At 39.9% G+C, this 20,651-nt stretch overlaps 19 non-coding genes across 19 annotated transcripts; all 19 read right to left on the bottom strand.

The window, feature by feature from the left end:
* Window positions 1-594: 594 nt before the first annotated feature.
* LOC148970327 (signal recognition particle RNA) lies at window positions 595-893 on the bottom strand. Its single transcript, XR_016148772.1, has one exon.
* Window positions 894-1,516: 623 nt separating this feature from the next.
* LOC148970328 (signal recognition particle RNA) lies at window positions 1,517-1,815 on the bottom strand. Its single transcript, XR_016148913.1, has one exon.
* A 951-nt stretch (window positions 1,816-2,766) lies between these two features.
* LOC148970329 (signal recognition particle RNA) lies at window positions 2,767-3,065 on the bottom strand. Its single transcript, XR_016148865.1, has one exon.
* Window positions 3,066-3,691: 626 nt separating this feature from the next.
* Window positions 3,692-3,990, bottom strand: LOC148970330 (signal recognition particle RNA). Its single transcript, XR_016148813.1, has one exon.
* A 620-nt stretch (window positions 3,991-4,610) lies between these two features.
* Window positions 4,611-4,909, bottom strand: LOC148970331 (signal recognition particle RNA). Its single transcript, XR_016148950.1, has one exon.
* A 951-nt stretch (window positions 4,910-5,860) lies between these two features.
* Window positions 5,861-6,159, bottom strand: LOC148970332 (signal recognition particle RNA). The gene has a single exon (XR_016148773.1).
* Window positions 6,160-6,782: 623 nt separating this feature from the next.
* Window positions 6,783-7,081, bottom strand: LOC148970333 (signal recognition particle RNA). Its single transcript, XR_016148914.1, has one exon.
* A 951-nt stretch (window positions 7,082-8,032) lies between these two features.
* LOC148970334 (signal recognition particle RNA) lies at window positions 8,033-8,331 on the bottom strand. The gene has a single exon (XR_016148867.1).
* Window positions 8,332-8,956: 625 nt separating this feature from the next.
* Window positions 8,957-9,255, bottom strand: LOC148970335 (signal recognition particle RNA). Its single transcript, XR_016148814.1, has one exon.
* Window positions 9,256-9,875: 620 nt separating this feature from the next.
* Window positions 9,876-10,174, bottom strand: LOC148970336 (signal recognition particle RNA). Its single transcript, XR_016148985.1, has one exon.
* A 951-nt stretch (window positions 10,175-11,125) lies between these two features.
* On the bottom strand, window positions 11,126-11,424 carry LOC148970337 (signal recognition particle RNA). The gene has a single exon (XR_016149038.1).
* Window positions 11,425-12,048: 624 nt separating this feature from the next.
* On the bottom strand, window positions 12,049-12,347 carry LOC148970338 (signal recognition particle RNA). The gene has a single exon (XR_016148741.1).
* Window positions 12,348-13,298: 951 nt separating this feature from the next.
* On the bottom strand, window positions 13,299-13,597 carry LOC148970339 (signal recognition particle RNA). The gene has a single exon (XR_016148967.1).
* A 625-nt stretch (window positions 13,598-14,222) lies between these two features.
* Window positions 14,223-14,521, bottom strand: LOC148970340 (signal recognition particle RNA). Its single transcript, XR_016148841.1, has one exon.
* A 950-nt stretch (window positions 14,522-15,471) lies between these two features.
* LOC148970341 (signal recognition particle RNA) lies at window positions 15,472-15,770 on the bottom strand. The gene has a single exon (XR_016148884.1).
* A 950-nt stretch (window positions 15,771-16,720) lies between these two features.
* On the bottom strand, window positions 16,721-17,019 carry LOC148970342 (signal recognition particle RNA). Its single transcript, XR_016149026.1, has one exon.
* Window positions 17,020-17,641: 622 nt separating this feature from the next.
* LOC148970343 (signal recognition particle RNA) lies at window positions 17,642-17,940 on the bottom strand. Its single transcript, XR_016148990.1, has one exon.
* A 951-nt stretch (window positions 17,941-18,891) lies between these two features.
* LOC148970344 (signal recognition particle RNA) lies at window positions 18,892-19,190 on the bottom strand. The gene has a single exon (XR_016148883.1).
* Window positions 19,191-19,818: 628 nt separating this feature from the next.
* On the bottom strand, window positions 19,819-20,117 carry LOC148970345 (signal recognition particle RNA). Its single transcript, XR_016148835.1, has one exon.
* Between the last annotated feature and the right edge of the window lie 534 nt (window positions 20,118-20,651).

Here is a 20,651-nt window from a genome sequence, read left to right on the forward strand (position 1 = left end):
GGCGGGGTAAGGGTCAGGTCATTCGTACGAATTTATACGAATTGGCCAATTCGTAAAATATGTACGATTTAGCAAAATCATACTAATTCGTACGAGTGAGGTCGTAAGAATTCTTACGAATTACCCACTTTTCAATCTTTCCTCGAATTCGTACGATTGGTCGTGAGATCGGCTTGAGCTGTGTAACCACATATAGGCCCTAGCCTGAGTTTTTATTTTTTTGTATTTTTTTTTAGCAACTAGCCTATTTCTCTTAATCTATTCTAATTGGTAACTTTAAAAATAAAAAGAAGTGATCTTAGCTTAACAAATCAATCATTTGCTTTATCTATAGATTTTCAGCTATTTGATCATTAAATATGTATTATAGGCTATTTTTAAAATACGGACAACTAAATTACATTTGTGAGACATTACAAAAATATAAGGCATTGGTGTAAATGTATCTAACAGGGAAGCCATATAGAAAAAATTTACTTTATTATGATAAATGAAGACTGGATTGGAAAGTTTTATTTGGCCATTAGTGGCTTTATTTTGTGTTCATTTGTTGTTGCTGCTGTTTATTAGATTCCACGGAATAACTGTTCACACAAAAGACCGAGTCTCGCTGTATCGCTCAGGCTGCACTGCAGAGTCTATTCACAGGCGCGATCCCACTACTGATCGACACGGGGACTTTGACCTGCTTCGTCTCCGACCTGGGCCGGTTCACCCCTCCTTAGGCGACCTGGTGGTCCCGGGCTCCCCCAGAAGCACCATATCGATACCGAACTTAGCACGGACACCCGATCGACATAGTCCACTGCAGTCCAGAACCCCTGAGCTCAAGCAATCCACCAGCCTCAACCTCCCAGTAGCTTGGACTACAGGCGCGCGCCACTGCACCCGGCGAGAGCTGTGAGAATCAGCGCTGCTACTGAATCCAGTGGCTCACAGCGCCCTCTAGTGTATGAAAACAAAATACCAGGGAATGATTAGGCAGGATCCGATGAACTAAAGCATTTTACAATCTCTTTGGTAGCTATATTGTTAAAGGTAAGTAGTACATTGTCTTATTTATGCATTTTTAATTGCTAAATTATTTTTGCACAATACATTTAGATTATAGCTATCTAACCACATGTAGGCCCTAGCCTGAGTTTTTTTTTTTTTTTATCCACTAGCATATTTATCTTAATCTATTCTAATTGGTAACTTTAAAAATTAAATAAAGTGATCTTAGTTTAACAAATCAATCGTTTGCTTTATATATAGATTTTCAGCAGTTTGATCATTAAATATCTTTAATAGGCTATTTGTAAAATACGGACATCTAAACTACATTTGTGATACATTAAAAAATATAAGGCATTGGTGTAAATGTATCTAACAGGGAAGCCATATAGAAAAAATGTACTTTATTATAATAAATGAAGACTGGATTGGACAGTTTTATTTGGCCATTAAGGGCTTTATTTTATGTTCATTTGTTGTTGCTGTTATTTATTAGATTTCACAGAATAACTGTTCACACAAAAGAATGGGTCTCACTGTATCGCTCAGGCAGCACTGCAGTGTCTATTCCCAGGCACGATCCCACTACTGATCGACACGGGGACTTTGACCTGCTTCGTCTCCGACCTGGGCCGGTTCACCCCTCCTTAGGCGACCTGGTGGTCCCGGGCTCCCCCAGGAACACCATATCGATACCGAACTTAGCGCGGACACCCAATCGACATAGTCCACTGCAGTCCAGAACCCCCGAGCTCAAGAGATCCACCAGCCTCAGCCTCCCAGTAGCTTGGACTACAGGCACGCGCCACTGCACCCGGCAAGAGCTGTGAGAATCAGCGCTGCTCCTGAATCCAGTGGCTCACAGCGCCCTCTAGTGTATGAAAACAAAATACCAGGGAATGATTAGGCAGGATCCGATGAACTAAAGCATTTTACAATCTCTTTTGTAGCTATATTGTTAAAGATAAGTAGTACATTGTCTTATTTATGCATTTTTTAATTGCTAAATTATTTTTGCACAACGCATTTAAATTATAGCTGTCCTACGCTATCTCACGACCAATTCGTATGAATTCGACGAATGATTAAAAAGTGGCTAATTCGTACTAATTCGTACAACCTCACTCATACGAATTCGTACGATTTGTCTAAACCCACGTGATGGTTAGGTTTAGGGGCGGGGTAAGGGTCAGGTCATTCGTACGAATTTATACGAATTGGCCAATTCGTAAAATATGTACGATTTAGCAAAATCGTACTAATTCGTACGAGTGAGGTCGTAAGAATTCTTACGAATTACCCACTTTTTAATCATTCCTCGAATTCGTACGATTGGTCGTGAGATCGGCTTGAGCTGTGTAACCACATATAGGCCCTAGCCTGAGTTTTTATTTTTTTGTATTTTTTTTTAGCAACTAGCCTATTTCTCTTAATCTATTCTAATTGGTAACTTTAAAAATAAAAAGAAGTGATCTTAGCTTAACAAATCAATCATTTGCTTTATCTATAGATTTTCAGCTATTTGATCATTAAATATGTATTATAGGCTATTTTTAAAATACGGACAACTAAATTACATTTGTGAGACATTACAAAAATATAAGGCATTGGTGTAAATGTATCTAACAGGGAAGCCATATAGAAAAAAATTACTTTATTATGATAAATGAAGACTGGATTGGAAAGTTTTATTTGGCCATTAGTGGCTTTATTTTGTGTTCATTTGTTGTTGCTGCTGTTTATTAGATTCCACAGAATAACTGTTCACACAAAAGACCGAGTCTCGCTGTATCGCTCAGGCTGCACTGCAGAGTCTATTCACAGGCGCGATCCCACTACTGATCGACACGGGGACTTTGACCTGCTTCGTCTCCGACCTGGGCCGGTTCACCCCTCCTTAGGCGACCTGGTGGTCCCGGGCTCCCCCAGAAGCACCATATCGATACCGAACTTAGCACGGACACCCGATCGACATAGTCCACTGCAGTCCAGAACCCCTGAGCTCAAGCAATCCACCACCCTCAACCTCCCAGTAGCTTGGACTACAGGCGCGCGCCACTGCACCCGGCGAGAGCTGTGAGAATCAGCGCTGCTACTGAATCCAGTGGCTCACAGCGCCCTCTAGTGTATGAAAACAAAATACCAGGGAATGATTAGGCAGGATCCGATGAACTAAAGCATTTTACAATCTCTTTGGTGGCTATATTGTTAAAGGTAAGTAGTACATTGTCTTATTTATGCATTTTTTAATTGCTAAATTATTTTTGCACAATACATTTAGATTATAGCTATCTAACCACATGTAGGCCCTAGCCTGAGTTTTTTTTTTTTTTTTTATCCACTAGCATATTTATCTTAATCTATTCTAATTGGTAACTTTAAAAATTAAATAAAGTGATCTTAGTTTAACAAATCAATCGTTTGCTTTATATATAGATTTTCAGCAGTTTGATCATTAAATATCTTTAATAGGCTATTTGTAAAATACGGACATCTAAACTACATTTGTGATACATTAAAAAATATAAGGCATTGGTGTAAATGTATCTAACAGGGAAGCCATATAGAAAAAATGTACTTTATTATAATAAATGAAGACTGGATTGGACAGTTTTATTTGGCCATTAAGGGCTTTATTTTATGTTCATTTGTTGTTGCTGTTATTTATTAGATTTCACAGAATAACTGTTCACACAAAAGAATGGGTCTCACTGTATCGCTCAGACTGCACTGCAGAGTCTATTCACAGGCGCGATCCCACTACTGATCGACACGGGGACTTTGACCTGCTTCGTCTCCGACCTGGGCCGGTTCACCCCTCCTTAGGCGACCTGGTGGTCCCGGGCTCCCCCAGAAGCACCATATCGATACCGAACTTAGCACGGACACCCGATCGACATAGTCCACTGCAGTCCAGAACCCCTGAGCTCAAGCAATCCACCAGCCTCAGCCTCCCAGTAGCTTGGACTACAGGCGCGCGCCACTGCACCCGGCGAGAGCTGTGAGAATCAGCGCTGCTACTGAATCCAGTGGCTCACAGCGCCCTCTAGTGTATGAAAACAAAATACCAGGGAATGATTAGGCAGGATCCGATGAACTAAAGCATTTTACAATCTCTTTGGTAGCTATATTGTTAAAGGTAAGTAGTACATTGTCTTATTTATGCATTTTTTAATTGCTAAATTATTTTTGCACAATACATTTAAATTATAGCTATCTAACCACATGTAGGCCCTAGCCTGAGTTTTTTTTTTTATCCACTAGCATATTTATCTTAATCTATTCTAATTGGTAACTTTAAAAATTAAATAAAGTGATCTTAGTTTAACAAATCAATCGTTTGCTTTATATATAGATTTTCAGCAGTTTGATCATTAAATATCTTTAATAGGCTATTTGTAAAATACGGACATCTAAACTACATTTGTGATACATTAAAAAATATAAGGCATTGGTGTAAATGTATCTAACAGGGAAGCCATATAGAAAAAATGTACTTTATTATAATAAATGAAGACTGGATTGGACAGTTTTATTTGGCCATTAAGGGCTTTATTTTATGTTAATTTGTTGTTGCTGTTATTTATTAGATTTCACAGAATAACTGTTCAGACAAAAGAATGGGTCTCACTGTATCGCTCAGGCAGCACTGCAGTGTCTATTCACAGGCACGATCCCACTACTGATCGCCACGGGGATTTTGACCTGCTTCGTCTCCGACCTGGGCCGGTTCACCCCTCCTTAGGCGACCTGGTGGTCCCGGGCTCCCCCAGGAACACCATATCGATACCGAACTTAGCGCGGACACCCAATCGACATAGTCCACTGCAGTACAGAACCCCTGAGCTCAAGAGATCCACCAGCCTCAGCCTCCCAGTAGCTTGGACTACAGGCACGCGCCACTGCACCTGGCGAGAGCTGTGAGAATCAGCGCTGCTCCTGAATCCAGTGGCTCACAGCGCCCTCTAGTGTATGAAAACAAAATACCAGGGAATGATTAGGCAGGATCCGATGAACTAAAGCATTTTACAATCTCTTTGGTAGCTATATTGTTAAAGATAAGTAGTACATTGTCTTATTTATGCATTTTTTAATTGCTAAATTATTTTTGCACAACGTATTTAAATTATAGCTGTCCTACGCTATCTCACGGCCAATTCGTACGAATTCGACGAATGATTAAAAAGTGGCTAATTCGTACTAATTCGTACAACCTCACTCATACGAATTCGTACGATTTGTCTAAACCCACGTGATGGTTAGGTTTAGGGGCGGGGTAAGGGTCAGGTCATTCGTACGAATTCATACGAATTGGCCAATTCGTAAAATATGTACGATTTAGCAAAATCGTACTAATTCGTACGAGTGAGGTCGTAAGAATTCTTACGAATTACCCACTTTTTAATCATTCCTCGAATTCGTACGATTGGTCGTGAGATCGGCTTGAGCTGTGTAACCACATATAGGCCCTAGCCTGAGTTTTTATTTTTTTGTATTTTTTTTTAGCAACTAGCCTATTTCTCTTAATCTATTCTAATTGGTAACTTTAAAAATAAAAAGAAGTGATCTTAGCTTAACAAATCAATCATTTGCTTTATCTATAGATTTTCAGCTATTTGATCATTAAATATGTATTATAGGCTATTTTTAAAATACGGACAACTAAATTACATTTGTGAGACATTACAAAAATATAAGGCATTGGTGTAAATGTATCTAACAGGGAAGCCATATAGAAAAAATTTACTTTATTATGATAAATGAAGACTGGATTGGAAAGTTTTATTTGGCCATTAGTGGCTTTATTTTGTGTTCATTTGTTGTTGCTGCTGTTTATTAGATTCCACGGAATAACTGTTCACACAAAAGACCGAGTCTCGCTGTATCGCTCAGGCTGCACTGCAGAGTCTATTCACAGGCGCGATCCCACTACTGATCGACACGGGGACTTTGACCTGCTTCGTCTCCGACCTGGGCCGGTTCACCCCTCCTTAGGCGACCTGGTGGTCCCGGGCTCCCCCAGAAGCACCATATCGATACCGAACTTAGCACGGACACCCGATCGACATAGTCCACTGCAGTCCAGAACCCCTGAGCTCAAGCAATCCACCAGCCTCAACCTCCCAGTAGCTTGGACTACAGGCGCGCGCCACTGCACCCGGCGAGAGCTGTGAGAATCAGCGCTGCTACTGAATCCAGTGGCTCACAGCGCCCTCTAGTGTATGAAAACAAAATACCAGGGAATGATTAGGCAGGATCCGATGAACTAAAGCATTTTACAATCTCTTTGGTAGCTATATTGTTAAAGGTAAGTAGTACATTGTCTTATTTATGCATTTTTAATTGCTAAATTATTTTTGCACAATACATTTAGATTATAGCTATCTAACCACATGTAGGCCCTAGCCTGAGTTTTTTTTTTTTTTTATCCACTAGCATATTTATCTTAATCTATTCTAATTGGTAACTTTAAAAATTAAATAAAGTGATCTTAGTTTAACAAATCAATCGTTTGCTTTATATATAGATTTTCAGCAGTTTGATCATTAAATATCTTTAATAGGCTATTTGTAAAATACGGACATCTAAACTCCATTTGTGATACATTAAAAAATATAAGGCATTGGTGTAAATGTATCTAACAGGGAAGCCATATAGAAAAAATGTACTTTATTATAATAAATGAAGACTGGATTGGACAGTTTTATTTGGCCATTAAGGGCTTTATTTTATGTTCATTTGTTGTTGCTGTTATTTATTAGATTTCACAGAATAACTGTTCACACAAAAGAATGGGTCTCACTGTATCGCTCAGGCAGCACTGCAGTGTCTATTCCCAGGCACGATCCCACTACTGATCGACACGGGGACTTTGACCTGCTTCGTCTCCGACCTGGGCCGGTTCACCCCTCCTTAGGCGACCTGGTGGTCCCGGGCTCCCCCAGGAACACCATATCGATACCGAACTTAGCGCGGACACCCAATCGACATAGTCCACTGCAGTCCAGAACCCCCGAGCTCAAGAGATCCACCAGCCTCAGCCTCCCAGTAGCTTGGACTACAGGCACGCGCCACTGCACCCGGCAAGAGCTGTGAGAATCAGCGCTGCTCCTGAATCCAGTGGCTCACAGCGCCCTCTAGTGTATGAAAACAAAATACCAGGGAATGATTAGGCAGGATCCGATGAACTAAAGCATTTTACAATCTCTTTTGTAGCTATATTGTTAAAGATAAGTAGTACATTGTCTTATTTATGCATTTTTTAATTGCTAAATTATTTTTGCACAACGCATTTAAATTATAGCTGTCCTACGCTATCTCACGACCAATTCGTATGAATTCGACGAATGATTAAAAAGTGGCTAATTCGTACTAATTCGTACAACCTCACTCATACGAATTCGTACGATTTGTCTAAACCCACGTGATGGTTAGGTTTAGGGGCGGGGTAAGGGTCAGGTCATTCGTACGAATTTATACGAATTGGCCAATTCGTAAAATATGTACGATTTAGCAAAATCGTACTAATTCGTACGAGTGAGGTCGTAAGAATTCTTACGAATTACCCACTTTTTAATCATTCCTCGAATTCGTACGATTGGTCGTGAGATCGGCTTGAGCTGTGTAACCACATATAGGCCCTAGCCTGAGTTTTTATTTTTTTGTATTTTTTTTTAGCAACTAGCCTATTTCTCTTAATCTATTCTAATTGGTAACTTTAAAAATAAAAAGAAGTGATCTTAGCTTAACAAATCAATCATTTGCTTTATCTATAGATTTTCAGCTATTTGATCATTAAATATGTATTATAGGCTATTTTTAAAATACGGACAACTAAATTACATTTGTGAGACATTACAAAAATATAAGGCATTGGTGTAAATGTATCTAACAGGGAAGCCATATAGAAAAAAATTACTTTATTATGATAAATGAAGACTGGATTGGAAAGTTTTATTTGGCCATTAGTGGCTTTATTTTGTGTTCATTTGTTGTTGCTGCTGTTTATTAGATTCCACAGAATAACTGTTCACACAAAAGACCGAGTCTCGCTGTATCGCTCAGGCTGCACTGCAGAGTCTATTCACAGGCGCGATCCCACTACTGATCGACACGGGGACTTTGACCTGCTTCGTCTCCGACCTGGGCCGGTTCACCCCTCCTTAGGCGACCTGGTGGTCCCGGGCTCCCCCAGAAGCACCATATCGATACCGAACTTAGCACGGACACCCGATCGACATAGTCCACTGCAGTCCAGAACCCCTGAGCTCAAGCAATCCACCACCCTCAACCTCCCAGTAGCTTGGACTACAGGCGCGCGCCACTGCACCCGGCGAGAGCTGTGAGAATCAGCGCTGCTACTGAATCCAGTGGCTCACAGCGCCCTCTAGTGTATGAAAACAAAATACCAGGGAATGATTAGGCAGGATCCGATGAACTAAAGCATTTTACAATCTCTTTGGTGGCTATATTGTTAAAGGTAAGTAGTACATTGTCTTATTTATGCATTTTTTAATTGCTAAATTATTTTTGCACAATACATTTAGATTATAGCTATCTAACCACATGTAGGCCCTAGCCTGAGTTTTTTTTTTTTTTTTATCCACTAGCATATTTATCTTAATCTATTCTAATTGGTAACTTTAAAAATTAAATAAAGTGATCTTAGTTTAACAAATCAATCGTTTGCTTTATATATAGATTTTCAGCAGTTTGATCATTAAATATCTTTAATAGGCTATTTGTAAAATACGGACATCTAAACTACATTTGTGATACATTAAAAAATATAAGGCATTGGTGTAAATGTATCTAACAGGGAAGCCATATAGAAAAAATGTACTTTATTATAATAAATGAAGACTGGATTGGACAGTTTTATTTGGCCATTAAGGGCTTTATTTTATGTTCATTTGTTGTTGCTGTTATTTATTAGATTTCACAGAATAACTGTTCACACAAAAGAATGGGTCTCACTGTATCGCTCAGACTGCACTGCAGAGTCTATTCACAGGCGCGATCCCACTACTGATCGACACGGGGACTTTGACCTGCTTCGTCTCCGACCTGGGCCGGTTCACCCCTCCTTAGGCGACCTGGTGGTCCCGGGCTCCCCCAGAAGCACCATATCGATACCGAACTTAGCACGGACACCCGATCGACATAGTCCACTGCAGTCCAGAACCCCTGAGCTCAAGCAATCCACCAGCCTCAGCCTCCCAGTAGCTTGGACTACAGGCGCGCGCCACTGCACCCGGCGAGAGCTGTGAGAATCAGCGCTGCTACTGAATCCAGTGGCTCACAGCGCCCTCTAGTGTATGAAAACAAAATACCAGGGAATGATTAGGCAGGATCCGATGAACTAAAGCATTTTACAATCTCTTTGGTAGCTATATTGTTAAAGGTAAGTAGTACATTGTCTTATTTATGCATTTTTTAATTGCTAAATTATTTTTGCACAATACATTTAAATTATAGCTATCTAACCACATGTAGGCCCTAGCCTGAGTTTTTTTTTTTATCCACTAGCATATTTATCTTAATCTATTCTAATTGGTAACTTTAAAAATTAAATAAAGTGATCTTAGTTTAACAAATCAATCGTTTGCTTTATATATAGATTTTCAGCAGTTTGATCATTAAATATCTTTAATAGGCTATTTGTAAAATACGGACATCTAAACTACATTTGTGATACATTAAAAAATATAAGGCATTGGTGTAAATGTATCTAACAGGGAAGCCATATAGAAAAAATGTACTTTATTATAATAAATGAAGACTGGATTGGACAGTTTTATTTGGCCATTAAGGGCTTTATTTTATGTTAATTTGTTGTTGCTGTTATTTATTAGATTTCACAGAATAACTGTTCAGACAAAAGAATGGGTCTCACTGTATCGCTCAGGCAGCACTGCAGTGTCTATTCACAGGCACGATCCCACTACTGATCGCCACGGGGATTTTGACCTGCTTCGTCTCCGACCTGGGCCGGTTCACCCCTCCTTAGGCGACCTGGTGGTCCCGGGCTCCCCCAGGAACACCATATCGATACCGAACTTAGCGCGGACACCCAATCGACATAGTCCACTGCAGTACAGAACCCCTGAGCTCAAGAGACCCACCAGCCTCAGCCTCCCAGTAGCTTGGACTACAGGCACGCGCCACTGCACCTGGCGAGAGCTGTGAGAATCAGCGCTGCTCCTGAATCCAGTGGCTCACAGCGCCCTCTAGTGTATGAAAACAAAATACCAGGGAATGATTAGGCAGGATCCGATGAACTAAAGCATTTTACAATCTCTTTGGTAGCTATATTGTTAAAGATAAGTAGTACATTGTCTTATTTATGCATTTTTTAATTGCTAAATTATTTTTGCACAACGTATTTAAATTATAGCTGTCCTACGCTATCTCACGGCCAATTCGTACGAATTCGACGAATGATTAAAAAGTGGCTAATTCGTACTAATTCGTACAACCTCACTCATACGAATTCGTACGATTTGTCTAAACCCACGTGATGGTTAGGTTTAGGGGCGGGGTAAGGGTCAGGTCATTCGTACGAATTCATACGAATTGGCCAATTCGTAAAATATGTACGATTTAGCAAAATCGTACTAATTCGTACGAGTGAGGTCGTAAGAATTCTTACGAATTACCCACTTTTTAATCATTCCTCGAATTCGTACGATTGGTCGTGAGATCGGCTTGAGCTGTCTAACCACATATAGGCCCTAGCCTGAGTTTTATTTTTTTGTATTTTTTTTTTAGCAACTAGCCTATTTCTCTTAATCTATTCTAATTGGTAACTTTAAAAATAAAATGAAGTGATCTTACCTTAACAAATCAATCATTTGCTTTATCTATAGATTTTCAGCTGTTTGATCATTAAATATGTATTATAGGCTATTTTTAAAATACGGACAACTAAATTACATTTGTGAGACATTACAAAAATATAAGGCATTGGTGTAAATGTATCTAACAGGGAAGCCATATAGAAAAAAATTACTTTATTATGATAAATGAAGACTGGATTGGAAAGTTTTATTTGGCCATTAGTGGCTTTATTTTGTGTTCATTTGTTGTTGCTGCTGTTTATTAGATTCCACGGAATAACTGTTCACACAAAAGACCGAGTCTCGCTGTATCGCTCAGGCTGCACTGCAGAGTCTATTCACAGGCGCGATCCCACTACTGATCGACACGGGGACTTTGACCTGCTTCGTCTCCGACCTGGGCCGGTTCACCCCTCCTTAGGCGACCTGGTGGTCCCGGGCTCCCCCAGAAGCACCATATCGATACCGAACTTAGCACGGACACCCGATCGACATAGTCCACTGCAGTCCAGAACCCCTGAGCTCAAGCAATCCACCAGCCTCAGCCTCCCAGTAGCTTGGACTACAGGCGCGCGCCACTGCACCCGGCGAGAGCTGTGAGAATCAGTGCTGCTACTGAATCCAGTGGCTCACAGCGCCCTCTAGTGTATGAAAACAAAATACCAGGGAATGATTAGGCAGGATCCGATGAACTAAAGCATTTTACAATCTCTTTGGTAGCTATATTGTTAAAGGTAAGTAGTACATTGTCTTATTTATGCATTTTTTAATTGCTAAATTATTTTTGCACAATACATTTAGATTATAGCTATCTAACCACATGTAGGCCCTAGCCTGAGTTTTTTTTTTTTTTTATCCACTAGCATATTTATCTTAATCTATTCTAATTGGTAACTTTAAAAATTAAATAAAGTGATCTTAGTTTAACAAATCAATCGTTTGCTTTATATATAGATTTTCAGCAGTTTGATCATTAAATATCTTTAATAGGCTATTTGTAAAATACGGACATCTAAACTACATTTGTGATACATTAAAAAATATAAGGCATTGGTGTAAATGTATCTAACAGGGAAGCCATATAGAAAAAATGTACTTTATTATAATAAATGAAGACTGGATTGGACAGTTTTATTTGGCCATTAAGGGCTTTATTTCATGTTCATTTGTTGTTGCTGTTATTTATTAGATTTCACAGAATAACTGTTCACACAAAAGAATGGGTCTCACTGTATCGCTCAGGCTGCACTGCAGAGTCTATTCACAGGCGCGATCCCACTACTGATCGACACGGGGACTTTGACCTGCTTCGTCTCCGACCTGGGCCGGTTCACCCCTCCTTAGGCGACCTGGTGGTCCCGGGCTCCCCCAGAAGCACCATATCGATACCGAACTTAGCACGGACACCCGATCGACATAGTCCACTGCAGTCCAGAACCCCTGAGCTCAAGCAATCCACCAGCCTCAGCCTCCCAGTAGCTTGGACTACAGGCGCGCGCCACTGCACCCGGCGAGAGCTGTGAGAATCAGCGCTGCTACTGAATCCAGTGGCTCACAGCGCCCTCTAGTGTATGAAAACAAAATACCAGGGAATGATTAGGCAGGATCCGATGAACTAAAGCATTTTACAATCTCTTTGGTAGCTATATTGTTAAAGGTAAGTAGTACATTGTCTTATTTATGCATTTTTTAATTGCTAAATTATTTTTGCACAACGCATTTAAATTATAGCTGTCCTACGCTATCTCACGACCAATTCGTATGAATTCGACGAATGATTAAAAAGTGGCTAATTCGTACTAATTCGTACAACCTCACTCATACGAATTCGTACGATTTGTCTAAACCCACGTGATGGTTAGGTTTAGGGGCGGGGTAAGGGTCAGGTCATTCGTACGAATTTATACGAATTGGCCAATTCGTAAAATATGTACGATTTAGCAAAATCGTACTAATTCGTACGAGTGAGGTCGTAAGAATTCTTACGAATTACCCACTTTTTAATCATTCCTCGAATTCGTACGATTGGTCGTGAGATCGGCTTGAGCTGTGTAACCACATATAGGCCCTAGCCTGAGTTTTTATTTTTTTGTATTTTTTTTTAGCAACTAGCCTATTTCTCTTAATCTATTCTAATTGGTAACTTTAAAAATAAAAAGAAGTGATCTTAGCTTAACAAATCAATCATTTGCTTTATCTATAGATTTTCAGCTATTTGATCATTAAATATGTATTATAGGCTATTTTTAAAATACGGACAACTAAATTACATTTGTGAGACATTACAAAAATATAAGGCATTGGTGTAAATGTATCTAACAGGGAAGCCATATAGAAAAAATTTACTTTATTATGATAAATGAAGACTGGATTGGAAAGTTTTATTTGGCCATTAGTGGCTTTATTTTGTGTTCATTTGTTGTTGCTGCTGTTTATTAGATTCCACAGAATAACTGTTCACACAAAAGACCGAGTCTCGCTGTATCGCTCAGGCTGCACTGCAGAGTCTATTCACAGGCGCGATCCCACTACTGATCGACACGGGGACTTTGACCTGCTTCGTCTCCGACCTGTGCCGGTTCACCCCTCCTTAGGCGACCTGGTGGTCCCGGGCTCCCCCAGAAGCACCATATCGATACCGAACTTAGCACGGACACCCGATCGACATAGTCCACTGCAGTCCAGAACCCCTGAGCTCAAGCAATCCACCACCCTCAACCTCCCAGTAGCTTGGACTACAGGCGCGCGCCACTGCACCCGGCGAGAGCTGTGAGAATCAGCGCTGCTACTGAATCCAGTGGCTCACAGCGCCCTCTAGTGTATGAAAACAAAATACCAGGGAATGATTAGGCAGGATCCGATGAACTAAAGCATTTTACAATCTCTTTGGTAGCTATATTGTTAAAGGTAAGTAGTACATTGTCTTATTTATGCATTTTTTAATTGCTAAATTATTTTTGCACAATACATTTAGATTATAGCTATCTAACCACATGTAGGCCCTAGCCTGAGTTTTTTTTTTTTTTTTATCCACTAGCATATTTATCTTAATCTATTCTAATTGGTAACTTTAAAAATTAAATAAAGTGATCTTAGTTTAACAAATCAATCGTTTGCTTTATATATAGATTTTCAGCAGTTTGATCATTAAATATCTTTAATAGGCTATTTGTAAAATACGGACATCTAAACTACATTTGTGATACATTAAAAAATATAAGGCATTGGTGTAAATGTATCTAACAGGGAAGCCATATAGAAAAAATGTACTTTATTATAATAAATGAAGACTGGATTGGACAGTTTTATTTGGCCATTAAGGGCTTTATTTTATGTTCATTTGTTGTTGCTGTTATTTATTAGATTTCACAGAATAACTGTTCACACAAAAGAATGGGTCTCACTGTATCGCTCAGGCTGCACGGCAGAGTCTATTCACAGGCGCGATCCCACTACTGATCGACACGGGGACTTTGACCTGCTTCGTCTCCGACCTGGGCCGGTTCACCCCTCCTTAGGCGACCTGGTGGTCCCGGGCTCCCCCAGGAACACCATATCGATACCGAACTTAGCGCGGACACCCAATCGACATAGTCCACTGCAGTACAGAACCCCTGAGCTCAAGAGATCCACCAGCCTCAGCCTCCCAGTAGCTTGGACTACAGGCACGCGCCACTGCACCTGGCGAGAGCTGTGAGAATCAGCGCTGCTCCTGAATCCAGTGGCTCACAGCGCCCTCTAGTGTATGAAAACAAAATACCAGGGAATGATTAGGCAGGATCCGATGAACTAAAGCATTTTACAATCTCTTTGGTAGCTATATTGTTAAAGATAAGTAGTACATTGTCTTATTTATGCATTTTTTAATTGCTAAATTATTTTTGCACAACGTATTTAAATTATAGCTGTCCTGCGCTATCTCACGGCCAATTCGTACGAATTCGACGAATGATTAAAAAGTGGCTAATTCGTACTAATTCGTACAACCTCACTCATACGAATTCGTACGATTTGTCTAAACCCACGTGATGGTTAGGTTTAGGGGCGGGGTAAGGGTCAGGTCATTCGTACGAATTCATACGAATTGGCCAATTCGTAAAATATGTACGATTTAGCAAAATCGTACTAATTCGTACGAGTGAGGTCGTAAGAATTCTTACGAATTACCCACTTTTTAATCATTCCTCGAATTCGTACGATTGGTCGTGAGATCGGCTTGAGCTGTCTAACCACATATAGGCCCTAGCCTGAGTTTTATTTTTTTGTATTTTTTTTTAGCAACTAGCCTATTTCTCTTAATCTATTCTAATTGGTAACTTTAAAAATAAAATGAAGTGATCTTACCTTAACAAATCAATCATTTGCTTTATCTATAGATTTTCAGCTGTTTGATCATTAAATATGTATTATAGGCTATTTTTAAAATACGGACAACTAAATTACATTTGTGAGACATTACAAAAATATAAGGCATTGGTGTAAATGTATCTAACAGGGAAGCCATATAGAAAAAATTTACTTTATTATGATAAATGAAGACTGGATTGGAAAGTTTTATTTGGCCATTAGTGGCTTTATTTTGTGTTCATTTGTTGTTGCTGCTGTTTATTAGATTCCACGGAATAACTGTTCACACAAAAGACCGAGTCTCGCTGTATCGCTCAGGCTGCACTGCAGAGTCTATTCACAGGCGCGATCCCACTACTGATCGACACGGGGACTTTGACCTGCTTCGTCTCCGACCTGGGCCGGTTCACCCCTCCTTAGGCGACCTGGTGGTCCCGGGCTCCCCCAGAAGCACCATATCGATACCGAACTTAGCACGGACACCCGATCGACATAGTCCACTGCAGTCCAGAACCCCTGAGCTCAAGCAATCCACCAGCCTCAGCCTCCCAGTAGCTTGGACTACAGGCGCACGCCACTGCACCCGGCGAGAGCTGTGAGAATCAGTGCTGCTACTGAATCCAGTGGCTCACAGCGCCCTCTAGTGTATGAAAACAAAATACCAGGGAATGATTAGGCAGGATCCGATGAACTAAAGCATTTTACAATCTCTTTGGTAGCTATATTGTTAAAGGTAAGTAGTACATTGTCTTATTTATGCATTTTTTAATTGCTAAATTATTTTTGCACAACGTATTTAAATTATAGCTGTCCTGCGCTATCTCACGGCCAATTCGTACGAATTCGACGAATGATTAAAAAGTGGCTAATTCGTACTAATTCGTACAACCTCACTCATACGAATTCGTACGATTTGTCTAAACCCACGTGATGGTTAGGTTTAGGGGCGGGGTAAGGGTCAGGTCATTCGTACGAATTCATACGAATTGGCCAATTCGTAAAATATGTACGATTTAGCAAAATCGTACTAATTCGTACGAGTGAGGTCGTAAGAATTCTTACGAATTACCCACTTTTTAATCATTCCTCGAATTCGTACGATTGGTCGTGAGATCGGCTTGAGCTGTCTAACCACATATAGGCCCTAGCCTGAGTTTTATTTTTTTGTATTTTTTTTTAGCAACTAGCCTATTTCTCTTAATCTATTCTAATTGGTAACTTTAAAAATAAAATGAAGTGATCTTACCTTAACAAATCAATCATTTGCTTTATCTATAGATTTTCAGCTGTTTGATCATTAAATATGTATTATAGGCTATTTTTAAAATACGGACAACTAAATTACATTTGTGAGACATTACAAAAATATAAGGCATTGGTGTAAATGTATCTAACAGGGAAGCCATATAGAAAAAATTTACTTTATTATGATAAATGAAGACTGGATTGGAAAGTTTTATTTGGCCATTAGTGGCTTTATTTTGTGTTCATTTGTTGTTGCTGCTGTTTATTAGATTCCACGGAATAACTGTTCACACAAAAGACCGAGTCTCGCTGTATCGCTCAGGCTGCACTGCAGAGTCTATTCACAGGCGCGATCCCACTACTGATCGACACGGGGACTTTGACCTGCTTCGTCTCCGACCTGGGCCGGTTCACCCCTCCTTAGGCGACCTGGTGGTCCCAGGCTCCCCCAGAAGCACCATATCGATACCGAACTTAGCACGGACACCCGATCGACATAGTCCACTGCAGTCCAGAACCCCTGAGCTCAAGCAATCCACCAGCCTCAGCCTCCCAGTAGCTTGGACTACAGGCGCACGCCACTGCACCCGGCGAGAGCTGTGAGAATCAGTGCTGCTACTGAATCCAGTGGCTCACAGCGCCCTCTAGTGTATGAAAACAAAATACCAGGGAATGATTAGGCAGGATCCGATGAACTAAAGCATTTTACAATCTCTTTGGTAGCTATATTGTTAAAGGTAAGTAGTACATTGTCTTATTTATGCATTTTTTAATTGCTAAATTATTTTTGCACAATACATTTAAATTATAGCTATCTAACCACATGTAGGCCCTAGCCTGAGTTTTTTTTTTTTTATCCACTAGCATATTTATCTTAATCTATTCTAATTGGTAACTTTAAAAATTAAATAAAGTGATCTTAGTTTAACAAATCAATCGTTTGCTTTATATATAGATTTTCAGCAGTTTGATCATTAAATATCTTTAATAGGCTATTTGTAAAATACGGACATCTAAACTACATTTGTGATACATTAAAAAATATAAGGCATTGGTGTAAATGTATCTAACAGGGAAGCCATATAGAAAAAATGTACTTTATTATAATAAATGAAGACTGGATTGGACAGTTTTATTTGGCCATTAAGGGCTTTATTTTATGTTCATTTGTTGTTGCTGTTATTTATTAGATTTCACAGAATAACTGTTCACACAAAAGAATGGGTCTCACTGTATCGCTCAGGCAGCACTGCAGTGTCTATTCACAGGCACGATCCCACTACTGATCGCCACGGGGATTTTGACCTGCTTCGTCTCCGACCTGGGCCGGTTCACCCCTCCTTAGGCGACCTGGTGGTCCCGGGCTCCCCCAGGAAAACCATATCGATACCGAACTTAGCGCGGACACCCAATCGACATAGTCCACTGCAGTCCAGAACCCCTGAGCTCAAGAGATCCACCAGCCTCAGCCTCCCAGTAGCTTGGACTACAGGCACGCGCCACTGCACCCGGCGAGAGCTGTGAGAATCAGCGCTGCTCCTGAATCCAGTGGCTCACAGCGCCCTCTAGTGTATGAAAACAAAATACCAGGGAATGATTAGGCAGGATCCGATGAACTAAAGCATTTTACAATCTCTTTGGTAGCTATATTGTTAAAGGTAAGTAGTACATTGTCTTATTTATGCATTTTTTAATTGCTAAATTATTTTTGCACAACGCATTTAAATTATAGCTGTCCTACGCTATCTCACGACCAATTCGTACGAATTCGACGAATGATTAAAAAGTGGCTAATTCGTACTAATTCGTACAACCTCACTCATACGAATTCGTACGATTTGTCTAAACCCACGTGATGGTTAGGTTTAGGGGCGGGGTAAGGGTCAGGTCATTAGTACGAATTCATACGAATTGGCCAATTCGTAAAATGTGTACGATTTAGCAAAATCGTACTAGTTCGTACGAGTGAGGTCGTAAGAATTCTTACGAATTACCCACTTTTTAATCATTCCTCGAATTCGTACGATTGGTCGTGAGATCGGCTTGAGCTGTCTAACCACATATAGGCCCTAGCCTGAGTTTTTATTTTTTTGAATTTTTTTTAAGCAACTAGCCTATTTCTCTTAATCTATTCTAATTGGTAACTTTAAAAATAAAAAGAAGTGATCTTAGCTTAACAAATCAATCATTTGCTTTATCTATAGATTTTCAGCTATTTGATCATTAAATATGTATTATAGGCTATTTTTAAAATACGGACAACTAAATTACATTTGTGAGACATTACAAAAATATAAGGCATTGGTGTAAATGTATCTAACAGGGAAGCCATATAGAAAAAATTTACTTTATTATGATAAATGAAGACTGGATTGGAAAGTTTTATTTGGCCATTAGTGGCTTTATTTTGTGTTCATTTGTTGTTGCTGCTGTTTATTAGATTCCACAGAATAACTGTTCACACAAAAGACCGAGTCTCGCTGTATCGCTCAGGCTGCACTGCAGAGTCTATTCACAGGCGCGATCCCACTACTGATCGACACGGGGACTTTGACCTGCTTCGTCTCCGACCTGGGCCGGTTCACCCCTCCTTAGGCGACCTGGTGGTCCCGGGCTCCCCCAGAAGCACCATATCGATACCGAACTTAGCACGGACACCCGATCGACATAGTCCACTGCAGTCCAGAACACCTGAGCTCAAGCAATCCACCACCCTCAACCTCCCAGTAGCTTGGACTACAGGCGCGCGCCACTGCACCCGGCAAGAGCTGTGAGAATCAGCGCTGCTACTGAATCCAGTGGCTCACAGCGCCCTCTAGTGTATGAAAACAAAATACCAGGGAATGATTAGGCAGGATCCGATGAACTAAAGCATTTTACAATCTCTTTGGTAGCTATATTGTTAAAGGTAAGTAGTACATTGTCTTATTTATGCATTTTTTAATTGCTAAATTATTTTTGCACAATACATTTAGATTATAGCTATCTAACCACATGTAGGCCCTAGCCTGAGTTTTTTTTTTTTTATTATTATCCACTAGCATATTTATCTTAATCTATTCTAATTGGTAACTTTAAAAATTAAATAAAGTGATCTTAGTTTAACAAATCAATCGTTTGCTTTATATATAGATTTTCAGCAGTTTGATCATTAAATATCTTTAATAGGCTATTTGTAAAATACGGACATCTAAACTACATTTGTGATACATTAAAAAATATAAGGCATTGGTGTAAATGTATCTAACAGGGAAGCCATATAGAAAAAATGTACTTTATTATAATAAATGAAGACTGGATTGGACAGTTTTATTTGGCCATTAAGGGCTTTATTTTATGTTCATTTGTTGTTGCTGTTATTTATTAGATTTCACAGAATAACTGTTCACACAAAAGAATGGGTCTCACTGTATCGCTCAGGCTGCACTGCAGAGTCTATTCACCGGCGCGATCCCACTACTGATCGACACGGGGACTTTGACCTGCTTCGTCTCCGACCTGGGCCGGTTCACCCCTCCTTAGGCGACCTGGTGGTCCCGGGCTCCCCCAGAAGCACCATATCGATACCGAACTTAGCACGGACACCCGATCGACATAGTCCACTGCAGTCCAGAACCCCTGAGCTCAAGCAATCCACCAGCCTCAGCCTCCCAGTAGCTTGGACTACAGGCGCGCGCCACTGCACCCGGCGAGAGCTGTGAGAATCAGCGCTGCTACTGAATCCAGTGGCTCACAGCGCCCTCTAGTGTATGAAAACAAAATACCAGGGAATGATTAGGCAGGATCCGATGAACTAAAGCATTTTACAATCTCTTTGGTAGCTATATTGTTAAAGGTAAGTAGTACATTGTCTTATTTATGCATTTTTTAATTGCTAAATTATTTTTGCACAATACATTTAAATTATAGCTATCTAACCACATGTAGGCCCTAGCCTGAGTTTTTTTTTTTTTATCCACTAGCATATTTATCTTAATCTATTCTAATTGGTAACTTTAAAAATTAAATAAAGTGATCTTAGTTTAACAAATCAATTGTTTGCTTTATATATAGATTTTCAGCAGTTTGATCATTAAATATCTTTAATAGGCTATTTGTAAAATACGGACATCTAAACTACATTTGTGATACATTAAAAAATATAAGGCATTGGTGTAAATGTATCTAACAGGGAAGCCATATAGAAAAAATGTACTTTATTATAATAAATGAAGACTGGATTGG

This window comes from Pimephales promelas, chromosome 21 (genome assembly GCF_988280905.1).
Source record: "Pimephales promelas chromosome 21, fPimPro1.hap1.1, whole genome shotgun sequence".
Classification (NCBI taxonomy): Eukaryota; Metazoa; Chordata; class Actinopteri; order Cypriniformes; family Leuciscidae; genus Pimephales; species Pimephales promelas.